Source organism: Ammospiza nelsoni, chromosome W (assembly GCF_027579445.1).
Source record: "Ammospiza nelsoni isolate bAmmNel1 chromosome W, bAmmNel1.pri, whole genome shotgun sequence".
Classification (NCBI taxonomy): domain Eukaryota; kingdom Metazoa; phylum Chordata; class Aves; order Passeriformes; family Passerellidae; genus Ammospiza; species Ammospiza nelsoni.
In genome coordinates, this window is record NC_080668.1 from 3272180 (window position 1) to 3284998 (window position 12819).

The following is a 12819-nucleotide window of genomic DNA, read 5'->3' on the forward strand; positions in this document are numbered from 1 at the left end:
TTGATGCTAGCTGGATGCCAGGCACCCACCCAAGCCACTTTCTTGCTCTCCTTTGCAGCTGGGCAGAGGAGAGAAAATCTAACAAAGGGTTCATGGGTTGAGGTAAGGATCAGAAGACATCACTCATCAAATGCCATCATGGGCAAAACAGGCTCAAATTAGAGATATTACTTTAATTTATTGCTGACAAAATCGGAGCAGAACAATGAGAAGTAAAATAAACCCTTCAAAACACATTCCCCCACCCCTCCCTCCTTCCCAGCTGTACCTCCTACTCCAGCAGTGCAAGGAGACAGGGAATGGGGGTTATGGTCAGTTCATCACCTGTGGTTTCTCCCACAACTCAGGGAGAGGAGTCATTCCCCTGCTGCACTGTCGAGTCCCTCCCACAGCAGACAGTTCTCCACAAACTTCTCCAACATTGCTCCATCTCATGAGCAACAGCTCTCTGTGACTTGTTGCAACATGAGTCCACCCCACAGGCAGACAGTCCTCCCAAAACTGCTGCAGCATCGGTCACTTTTCCATGGGGTGCAGTCCTTCAAGGACAGGCTGCTCCAGCATAGGCTTCTGTCTCCATGGGTCTTCCATGGGGTCACAGCCTCCTCTCAGGCATCTGCCTGCTCTGATGTGGGGGTCCTCCATGGGCTGTGGATGGATCTGCTTCCCCAGGGATCTCCATGGGCTGCAGGGGGACAACCTGCTTCACCATAGTCATTACCATGGCTTGCAGAGGAATCTCTTCTCTGCTGCCTGGACCACCTCCTCCTGCTCCTCATCCACTAACCTTGGTGTTTGCAGAGTTGTTCCTCTTACATATTCTCACCCTGCTCTTCTCTGGCTGCAATTTCAACTGTGCAATAACTTTTTTTTTCTTTCTTTTGAAATATGTTATCACTGAGGCATTACCACCATTTCTAATTGGCCTAGCCTTGACCAGCGGCACATCCATCTTTGGAGCCACCAGGGATTAGTTCTGCCAGACATGGAGGAAGCTTCTAGCAGCTCCTCTCAGAAGCTTCCCCTGTAACCCCCACTCCCAAAACCAGGTAGTGCAAACCCAATACAATGTCATATAGATACACATGTACCCATGATTTGGGATATTGAAGAACATCGCAACAACAGACAGGTGGATTGCTCTGCCAAGATTAGTGTCTCAGGCACATCTGGACTGACAACATAAAGGTGAATTATTTTTGCCTTGGTGAGCCCATGATTCCTCAGATCATCAGGGAAGAGATGCAACAAACAGATGGACTTGCGACTGAGGGGTGGACTGAAGCATGGACACTATCTCCCAGGTTATCCATGATTGTGAAATGTGCTGTGATCAAGCAGTCTAAGCAGGTAAAGCCCCTGTTGTATGGTTGACGATGGTTGAAGTATAAGCATGGGGAGGCCTGAGTCAGATCGATTACATCACACTCCTGCAAATCCACTGAGGCAAGCTGTATGTGCTTGCAAAGGTGGAAAGAACCACTGGATGGCTGGAGACGTACCAGCTACACCAGTTGTGAGCTTTTGATGCAGCTTGCAACCACCCAACAGCAAACCAGTCCTCCTGCCCTGGAAGACATCTAGGACAGATGGAACCCACAGTCATGGAGTAAATGAACTCAACAGCTGTCTTGGAGGGACAGCCATTGACTCTGGAAATGAGACCTGTGCTTGTATATATATGTGATATATAAGTGTGTGTGCCATGGTTTGAGAGACAGGTGTCTTCCAAGGGAGGCATGAACCTCCCCTGAAATGGAGATGACCCCTTCCCTCTGAATTATTACAACTTTGGAATTAAGGGGCTTTCAGGCAAAGATATGGGAAAAGGAATAACAATTCTTTACTGGTATGTATATGGATAACAAGGCAAACAAACAACAACAATGGTAGAAACAACAAACAAAACCAGGAATCCAGTAACAGCCTTTTTTTGGCTGCAGGCACTTTCTCTTTTGTTGTAGTTCTGGTCACAGCCGGCAGGGGAGCTGGTGGCTCCATGTCTGGGCAGGGCAGATGCAATGATTCTCCTGCAGATGCAAAAGGCGCTGTGGTGCAAGTTCGATCATCTCTCTGAACATGGTAATGGCAGATGCAGCTGGTGGAAGGGATGGAAAAGGGGCTTGCTGCACAAACCTTCAGGGGCAGCCGATCCCGGTGACCCAGCAGGATCCTTGGAAGCAGCAAGCTGGAACGGCAGGAACTGTTATGAACAAAAATTCGGTTAATGTTTTTTTTATGAGAAAAAGTTTCAAAAAGGCAGCCAGATCACTGGCCCTGCCCAAGTTCTGTGTGTTTTGTTATTGTAATCACGGGTCGTTGAGGCTAATCGCTCCTTTTGTATCAGCAGAGCCTTGCCCGAGGCTAAGTTGTACCTTTCTCATAGTGAAGACACCTTAGAAGGTGGGAGGGGTTATGCAAAGTGACTCCAAGACCACAATGCAGCATGGGTCCCCCACTGTACTGAGAAGACCCCAAAAACAACGAGCCAAATGAGAGTTGAGAGACTGGAGTGATGTCTGGATGTGAGGAGCAGAGTGCTAGGCCTGCAGAGATGCGGGAAACCTTCATCGTTCCTCACCCTGTCTTTGAGATCCCCCGGGCCAGGTCTGGGAGGGAGCGAGACCCGGACCGAAGCACCATCTGACGGGGACATCACGTCCTAAAGGCTCCCACGAGGACCGGATTCCCCCAGCTCTGCCCCTGGTGGACAGAGCTGTGCATATCCTCCTCCTCTGAGTCGCCTTGGGAGATGACGGGACGCTGCAGACCCGTCGAGCCGCCCAATCCTGAGCTGATCACTTTTAATAAAGGCATTAAAAAGGAGAAGAAGTCTCCTGGCCCTGTTTATTTCAGTTGGGGTATTGTCCGGGATAGCCACGCCGGAAGAGGACTCAGGACTGGCCATCTTGGATCTTCAGAGGACAGCTGGCTACCAGGACCAGAGGGATCGGCTCAGGACAGCGACGCAGAGGAGCACCGGAGCACCGGACTGGTGAGAAATCCGGTGGCGGGAGTGGGAGACGTGCGCATGTGTGAGTGAGTGAGACGAGGGCCGGCAGACAGACCTTCGAAGTGAGAGGGACCCCTCAGTACTGCGTTTCCTGACTCCTGCGAAGGGGCAGGCCGGGAACAGGGGAAAGTGAGTGGACTTAGTGTGAGTGAAGTCGTCTCCCAAGGGGGAATAAAGGGCCCCCCACTCCAGGCGTGCAGAGTGAATTACTGTGTATGAATGGCACGCACCTAAAGTAAGTCCTGACAGAGGGAGGTCAGGCACTTTTGTAAATCTCGAGAAGGATTCGAGTAAGATTTGTCAGTCCCGAGAAGGATTCGGGTGTTTCACAAGCCCTGCAGGCAAAGTAAGTCCTGACAGAGGGAGTCAGGCACAAACCCCAGCGAAGGAGGCTGTGGTTTGCTTTTAAGTCCTGATACGGTGAAGCCTAAAAATTGGCGGGTTAGGCGAACTAAAAAATCAGGCAGTTGTTTTTCCTGACTGAGGGAGTCAGGCACGACCCGGATTCTTGGCCGAGGTTTTGTGTGTTCAAGTCCCGATAGATGTAAGACCTGACGCTGGGAAGTTGGGCAATCAAGAGATTGGGCAGTTGTTTCGGTATAAAGTCCTGAGCATCAGGCAGAAATTTGAAGTTCAGTGGAGGAGGCTGAAGCTCCTCAAACAAGGTTTTTTTTGAAATTCCCTGTCAGTAGAGGCACCTTTGGGACTTTTTTATTGAGACCTGAAAAATGGGATGTTGTAATAGTAAAAAGACCGTCAAGAGACTGAGGTATATACATCCCAATAGTCCCTTAGGAGAACTGTTAGTAAAATGGGATTCTATAGAGGCCACGGAGGGATTAGATAAAGTGAAAATGATCCATTATTGTATGGAAGTGTGGCCAGAATTAGAGGTGCAAGGAGGATGGCCTTGGTGTGGGACAAAAGATAAGTGGATGTGCCAACAACTAAATAATTATCTGACAGCTCGAGGCGATACTGATCCTGAGCAATTATTGTATGTATCTTGCTGGTTAAAGAGCGCTGTTGAGGATGAAGGGATGCGAATTTGTAAGGTACAGAGGAAGAAAGAGGGGAATGAAGGAGGGGATGATAGAACTAGTAAAAGATGGGACCCCCTGGATTATTTGCCTCCTTCTGCCCCTCCACCTTATAATCTTCTTCTTCAAGCACCTCAAATGGCAGGTCCGGTTCTTCCCCCGGCTGCCATCTCATTACCACCTGCTCAAATTCCTCCTTCTACCTCTTCAGCTTCAGCTATGATAAACCCAGTATCTCCTCCAGTTCCTTCTGCATCACCACAAGCGCCTACTCCACCTGCTGCATTCTCCACCCCTTCTCTAGCTCCGCTTGATATCTACTCAGGCTCTTCTCCCCCTCCTATTGCAGTCCCTTTACCTCCTCCTAGTTGGGACATAAATGCCTCCTCGTCCGATAAACAGCTATCAGCAAATATACCTGCTGATGGGCAGAAAGTTCAGGGTAACCCAGATATCCCTCAAAGTAGTTTGGCATCTGAAGATGGGCCATACTGTAGCACCAGATCCAAGACCTCCAAGGCAGAGAGACTCTTTCCCCTTAGAGAGGTTCCTATGGGAGGAGTGGCAGGAGGTGTTGGCTTTGTGAATGCTCCCCTAACTGCTTCTGAGGTGAGAGGATTCAAGAAAGAGTTGGGGCATTTAGTTGAGGACCCAGTGGGCATAGCCAACCAAGTGGATCAATTTCTAGGTCCAAATATATACACTTGGGGGGAGATGAATTCCATCCTGAGTATATTATTTTCCCCAGAAGAGGTCCAGATGATAAGGGCGGCTGGCATAAGAATATGGGAGAAAGATAACAGTCCAGGACCCCAGGTGCCAACAGGTGAACAGAAATTGCCACTAACGGATCCCAGCTGGAACCCTAACCAGGAGGAGGGGAGGAAGGCCATGAGGGAATATAGGTCTTTGATAATACGGGGGATCAAAGAGTCAGTTCCCAAAGGAACTAACACCCAATTGGCATTTGAGGGTGCACAAGAGAGGGATGAAGCTCCTGCGGCCTGGCTTAATCGCCTAAGGCGGAACTTCCAGTTGTACTCTAGAATAGACTCAGACACCCCAGAAGGTCAAATGCTGCTAAAAGTCCAATTTGCTTCCAAATCTTGGCCTGATATACGGAGAAAACTGGAAAAGATGGAAGATTGGCAAGAGAAGGACATTAATGAGTTATTAAGAGAAGCATTGAAGGTGTATTTAAGGAGGGAGGAAGAAAAAGCAAAGGCCAAGGCTAATGTCATGGTTGCTGTAGCTAGAGAAAGTGCAGGGTGGGCGGGTCCACCACCAGGAGAAGGCAAGGATAGGACAGTACTGTCAGGTACAAGAGGGATGGAGAGACCTCAAGTCCCTTTGAGAGAATGGCATTGCTATTACTGTGGAAAGGCAGGACACGTCAGGAGGTTTTGTAGAAAGCTTAGTCTCGATGCGGCATTATCCAGGGAGCAAGATAATTTAGGGAAGATCCTTAAAGGTGACGATTAGAGGGTCAGGGGCTTTACACTATAGGGGACCCAATGTAACATCTAGGAGAGCCCTTGGTAAACTTTGAAGTGGAACCCTTAAATGAAGAATTAGAATTTTTGAGTAGATACAGGAGCAGATAAGTCCTGTCTCAACAAAGTACTAAGAAGTATAGTATAGTATAGTATAGTATAGTATAGTATAGTATAGTATAGTATAGTGAAAAACATCTGAAGTTAGACAAAAACAGCTAGGTAGAAAGGATATCCAATAGCACCAAAACTGGCCAGTAATACTTAACTTGTAATAAGTGATGTGAAAGTAAAAGGTACCTTTTTGTTGTCTTGTTGTGTGCGTGAGAGTGAGTCACAAGCAAAGTCAGCCTCAACTTCCCAGGCAGGTGGGAAGGGGGCAGTGGAAGTGTGTGTGTGTGACCTGCAAACCAGGCTTGTGTCCCCCGGGTGGGTGGGGGCTGTGACCAAAGAGTGTGTGTGACCTGCAAACCAGACTAGCGCTCCCCAGATGTGTGAGGGAGCCGTAGCTGTGAGAGTGTGAGTGACACGCAGACAGCCTCACAGGTGAATGTGCACCAGAGGCAACCAGAGCCAGGGCCCTTCCAAGAGGCCCAGGAATACTGAGACCTGTGGGCCAACCCCAAGGTGAGGGGAGCCACAGTGATTATCTAGCAATAATGATCCAGTTTGTGTCTTGAGGGTGTGAAGGAATGTGTCAGAATGAATATAGACAAATAAGAATAGAAGTAATGTAGATTGTGCATTATAAGTTTTACCACATCTCCTTAGAGGGAAGTGTATTGTGTAGAAGAATGGTGTAAGAAAAAAAAATTAAAAAAAATTTAAGTGTAAGGGGTTGAAAGAAGTATTTAAGCTGTAAGTCAAAGTGAGAAACAGAAGCAAGAGATAAATAGATAAGATCTTGAAAAATAGAACAGAAAACCAGTGAATTAAATACACAGAAAAATAGGGGAATGAAAATACTTTGGGAGTTAAGTTAGCTGAGAAATACAACTCCTTGCAAAATACAGAGTATGTAGAAGTTGATGAGAGAAACATGCAAGCTATGGAAAAAAGAGAAATTAACCAATAACATTTAACAGAGAAACTGAGTTTTGATAAAATCATTAAATTGCAGACCATTAATGCCTGTGTTTGAAAGCCCGTTTCAGGTACTCTCCATTACTAACTCGACGGTGCAGACCAAAAGGAAAAGGTTGGACTCACATCACTCTCACCCCCTGGCATTGGACCAGGATTCAACATCAGGTTTTTTTCCCTCTGGCATTCTGGCATTGGACCGGACTGCACCCCATTCTCCCTCTGGCATTGGACTGGACTCCACCCCTTTCTCCTTCTGGCATTGGGCCAGACTCCCAGTTTTTCCCTCTGGCATTGGGCCAGAGTCCACACCACTCTCACCTCCGGGCACTGGATAAGGATTCATCCACATCACAAGTTAATTCACCTGAGTATACTGTGATTTAAAGTTGACTCTCAGAAGGAAGAGTCAAAAAGACTGAACTGTGTGGGAAAAAATTGGTATCAGAGCTCTAATATTGCTTAAAAGGTTTCAAAACTGTTCTGTGTAAACTATGTTGGTAAAAAGTTTAAGACTGTAAATAAGTAATTCTGGTTTAAGTTCCCCAATTTATTTCTAAAGACTCCAGGTTAATCCTCTACAGAACACTCCCCTGGGAGGGGAAACCAAAATTGGTAGGGAACAGACCAAGAGAGGTTTAACCAGAGAAATGGGTAGAAGGGACTCTAAAGAGCTTGGAAGCTTTTCCTCAGTAAAATTCCCCAAGAGGCAAGGCCGGGTGGGCAGGCTGTGCAAGATGACCCATACCGGACTCTTGGGAAGGGTAGTACTGATGGCTCTGATTGCTGGTGGTGCTCAGGGGAGCCCAGCTGAGCCGCGCAATGAATGCTACCAACCCCTCTGTGAGGAGGAAGTGAGCTCCTTGTCGAGAGTCCACATCAGTTCTAACCCTGATTGTGTCCACCTCTCCCAATTGGTCCTTTATCAGAAAACTAAAAGAGTGTATTGGATAGCATACAATACTGCCACTTTTAGGCAGCCACTCCTAGGAGAGTGCCCTATAGGGGAAGCCTGGTTGTGCTTTGAATGTGATGCTGCTGAAACAAGCTCAGCAGATCTAGTAAAAAGCAAAGAAATGGTGAAAATGGTAAGAAAAATTGTTTGTTACAAGTATTTATATGAGTGTACTGGAAAAGAGATAAACCCCTTTTGGAACACATTTCAGGGGAGCCTTAAACCCCTAGATTTGATCTCGTCTGGCAGCTGCCCCGCTAGAGTGATAAAACCAATTTTCTTATTACCCAAAGAAACTGGATCAAGTTTGGGAGTTCCTATATATAATGATTTGGGAGAAATTAAACAGAACAGGCAAAGTGAAATAGAAATTGAGAAAATCCAAAATTGTAAAAGCCAAATTTGGATCCCAATATCTATGTTAAACAAAGTTATCTGGCTCCAGGCAGTATTAAAGATAAAGAATTCAATTATTAGGAACATTTCAAACGAAATAAAAAGGTTAGCATGTGTAAATAATGAACAACAAACTCCTACACTTGATCACAGTGGGTGGGAGAACCTAAAGATTTTCAAAAAGGATGTATGGGAAAAGGTAGTTTTTCTCACAGTGTGTGTACTTGGAGTATTGCTCTTTTTACTATGCTTATTTATCTGTTTTAGTAAAAAAGTACTGGCCGTGCAGACCAACCTGAAGAAACCAAGGAAAGTAACAAGGTTAAGTAACCATGATTACCAAAGTGCACAAGAGATTTATAGTAGATTCAAAACAAAAATTGTGAGTTGATGCGAGCTTAGAATTTAAGCTCGATCAAAGAAAAAGAGGGGGGACTGTTATGAACAAAAATTCGGTTAATGTTTTTTTTATGAGAAAAAGTTTCAAAAAGGCAGCCAGATCACTGGCCCTGCCCAAGTTCTGTGTGTTTTGTTATTGTAATCACGGGTCGTTGAGGCTAATCGCTCCTTTTGTATCAGCAGAGCCTTGCCCGAGGCTAAGTTGTACCTTTCTCATAGTGAAGACACCTTAGAAGGTGGGAGGGGTTATGCAAAGTGACTCCAAGACCACAATGCAGCATGGGTCCCCCACTGTACTGAGAAGACCCCAAAAACAACGAGCCAAATGAGAGTTGAGAGACTGGAGTGATGTCTGGATGTGAGGAGCAGAGTGCTAGGCCTGCAGAGATGCGGGAAACCTTCATCGTTCCTCACCCTGTCTTTGAGATCCCCCGGGCCAGGTCTGGGAGGGAGCGAGACCCGGACCGAAGCACCATCTGACGGGGACATCACGTCCTAAAGGCTCCCACGAGGACCGGATTCCCCCAGCTCTGCCCCTGGTGGACAGAGCTGTGCATATCCTCCTCCTCTGAGTCGCCTTGGGAGACGACGGGACGCTGCAGACCCGTCGAGCCGCCCAATCCTGAGCTGATCACTTTTAATAAAGGCATTAAAAAGGAAAAGAAGTCTCCTGGCCCTGTTTATTTTAGGAATGAGTTCACCTGGGGTAGCAAGCAAGAGGTAGCAGAAACTCTGCAGCTGTAGCTGGAACTGTGGGGCGTCCGAGCAGTCAGGGGGTGAAGGGCTACAGTGTAGCAAAAAACCCTGGACCAGTATCAGAGGCACAGTGAGGGCTGGGCAGCAGCAGCCTGGCTCCAGATCACGGCTGGAAAAGGCTGCCTTGGAGCGAGAAGAGGTTTGGGGCTTCTGGATTGTCCCCTGAGACACCCAAGCAGATGGCGAAGGGTCCCTTGTTTGGTGAAGTAGGGTGTTGTAATATATAGTAGGGATAATTCATGCAATTAATGTATGGTATAAAATATTGTAAGATCCAAAAACTTTGTCTCTGACCACTCCATGCGGGAGCAGCTGTCTATTCAGATTACAACGAATTCCCGGACACAAGTTAAGATAACGATTGACGCCTTAACGTAAGAATAGAAGCTTCCAGGGCGATGATCACCGGTATCCAGAGTCGGTATCCAGAGTCGATCACCAGTATCCAGAGTCGAGTCGTAGGGAGCCACCCAAGAGCGATTATCGCCTTGCCGATTGCATCTATCAAGATAGTCAGCGGCCAAACTGATACATCTGAATACATGGCTTCCCCGGAGCCCATTGACACTGACTACACACCTGGACCTGGCTTTTGTCCACCTCTGCTCATTGAAAGAAACATCGATGCATGTGAAGAGTTACAAAGGAAATTTGGACATCTTTGCCTTGGGCACAATAAAGTGTATAAAACCTCGCTGCAAGAAGATGCATTCGTGAAACATGGGGAGACTCTCACACTCTGGAGGTCAGATCCAGGTTCAGCCGGCGCTGACCCTGGGCTTGACTCTGTTTCTTTCGCTGTGGTGATCTTGGAGACAGAAATTCGGTCGCGCAGAAAAATTAATAAATCTTTTCAAAATTTTTGATAATTTTGGCTCACGATTTGATAATTTATAACAGTGTTAATAAGGTTCTAATGCAACGGCCGCCCCCACAAGCAGAGCTCCACTCACACTAGAAAAAAAGGCAACAGGAGACGTGGTGATTTGACCGGAAATGAGATTTCTGAGATGCTGTGGTCACTACCACCAAACCACCAATGGATGCTCAGATTTTAAGATTGGCACTTGGTACGACCACTGAAAATTAGATCTGCCTCTGAGAAAACACAGGGGTTAAAACCCAGAACTGCTCACCTGGGAGGTCTCTTGGGTTCCTGCGGTGAAAGAGGTCAGAGCTCTCCCCTGCCCAGCTGTGTGCTGCTGGGTGGGGGAGGGGAAAGCTGCGCGGCCTGGGGGAGGTAGGCCTGACCCTGAGGGACCCAAGGGTCCTGAGGGACCCAAGGGTGGAGGAATGGAAGGAATGGAGGAGCACGAGAGGTAGTCTTCCCCCACTCCCCGCCCTCGAGAGATGGAGAGAGAGAAGGCCGCCTGTGCTTGTTACCTTGAAATTCCATAAACATGTGCCTGCAGCAGGGCCGCACGGCTGCGGAGAAGGACGGGGGGGGGGGGGGGGGGGGGGGAGTTGCCGCAAGGTGTCCAGACGAGTGTAGAGGGGCTTTTAACCCTTTTGTGGATAATGAAAACTTAGCAGAGCATTAACCTTCCCCTGGAGAAGATATGACTTTAGAAGATGAAGAAGGAACTGAGTAAAGGAGAGGAAGGTCTGAGCAAGAGAGAGAGAAAGAAGAACCCCAGGGGGTGGAAAGGGCGATGGAGTAGCATGTTGCTGGACGCTTTTTGTATAGCTATGGACTGTTTCCGTGCTGTGTTCGAGGGGGAGCCCGGGCCTCAGAACCAGGAGTGCGGTGTGGATACCTCTCAGCCCCAGGGGGTGCTAAAAATATGGGGGGGACAGATGTCCCGAAAGGAGAGACTGTGCCTTTTGGAGTGGGAAGATGCATCCTTAAAAGACAACCCTCGAGACAGCTTGGTTCCAAGTTCGGTGGTGAGAGCACTGAACATGGAAAGGAAGAAGACACCATGGCTACAAAAAGGACTCCTCCCTTTTTGGATGAACTGAGAATTGGGTATTCTAAAGGGTGGTGCCAGACTAAGAGTTAGTGATTTTGGAAGATGTATGGTATTGGGAATTTGGTGGGGGGAGGAGGAGAATGCTTTTGTAAGGTTTTCATTTTTCCTTGTGTGTTTTTCTTTCACTTGTAGTCTAGTTAATAAACTTTTTCTTTCTTTTTAAGCAAGAGCCTGCGGTTCTTATTCCTGGTCACATCACATCTCACAGCAGACACCAGGGAGAGTGTATTCTCATGGGAGCACTGGCATTGTGCCAGGGTCAAACCATGACAAGACAGAACCCCGCAGTGGTGGTGAATTCTTCCTACAGCCATTGCAGCCTCTTTCCCCTCCGAATGCTAAGAAAGCAAGAGAGCTAGCAGCTGCCCTTGCCCCCTTTTCCCTGGACCAATTCTCGAGGTGTCTCTGCCCCTTCCAAGAGAAACCCCTCAGCTACGATAGTAAAACTAGCTGCACTCCTCCCCCTTCTCCACAGTTACTTCTGTTTCTCTTAAGTACTGATTGGTAATGTTTCTTAGCAACAAAATGGGACAAAATTCCCCAAGAGAAAGAAAACAAAAAGGAAAAATCCTAACCTCCAACATCCATGTGGCTTATTTGTTTATAGGCCAATCTGCAGATAACATAAGGAAAAAACTGCAAAAGACAGATAAGATGCATGACATAGGTAAATTGTTGAATGCAGCCTGGGAAGTATATCAAAATAGGGATTCAACAGATGGGGATAGATGCCAGCAGAATAGGAGTAGTGTGAAAAGTGCCAATCACTTGTTTTTAAAATTTAGAAAGTTTAATAGTAATAAAATGATTATTGAAATAGTAATGAAATTAGAGTAATAAAAATGTGGACAATTAGGATTAGGACAATACAAGACAATAAAAACAAAGAGTTATGGACAGTCCAGGTACCTTTTCCTGGGCAAAATAAGCCCGAAAAAGGACACACGTTTACAAAGGATTAACCCTTAAAAGTAATAGCCTGTTGCATATTCATACATCTCATACATGATGCATAAATTCCATTCAAACAAAAGATTCTGGCTGGTCAGTGTCAACTTCTTCCCCTTAATCCTGACAGCATCTTCAGGGTTGAGTGAGTCAGGAAGAAGTTAGTTTCTTCTGATAAGGGAGCAATAATTTTTTTTTCTCTGAAAGATTTAGGTGTCCTGTGGCTGACATCTCGGTGCAAATACCTCATTCCTCTCTTTAAAAAATATCCCACATACATAGTGTCTATTTTAACTACAAAAGCTACATTTTAACTAGAAAACTACATTTACCTTAGTATTAAAATTTTAATACAATGCTACTAATCAATACAACATAATACATATAGTAAATATCTGACTAGAGCCATATAATATGCATTTTTCACAAGTGGTGATCAGGAAAAGTCATCTAATGTATCGAAAAGGAGTACTCCTCTTAAGAAAGATCAAAGTGCTTTTTGCAAGAAAAAACAACACTGGAAGAATGAGTGTCTGATGTGGGCAAAAAGGACACACACCTCCAGCTCCTGAATTTGCTGTCAGTGGGGACTGACAGGGACCGAAGGGCTCATCCCTCCCTGACCCTTTGGTTGTAGCTAAGCTGGCGTCCTGGTTTAGGGCAAATTTGTTAAAGAATCTGCAAAGGAGGGCCCCTCCAGAAAGCAAAACCCACACGGCCCCTCCCCCCAACCGGTTTGGGAAAAAAATCCTTGGATAGAGGT

At 46.6% G+C, this 12819-nt stretch overlaps 1 long non-coding RNA gene across 1 annotated transcript; it reads right to left on the bottom strand.

The window, feature by feature from the left end:
* Positions 1–1942: 1942 nt before the first annotated feature.
* Positions 1943–11762, bottom strand: LOC132086104 (uncharacterized). The gene is made up of 3 exons (XR_009420356.1): positions 11684–11762; positions 2137–2203; positions 1943–2030 (listed from the first exon to the last, which is right to left on the bottom strand). It is a non-coding gene; the product is annotated as an uncharacterized LOC132086104 (long non-coding RNA).
* Positions 11763–12819: the final 1057 nt, after the last annotated feature.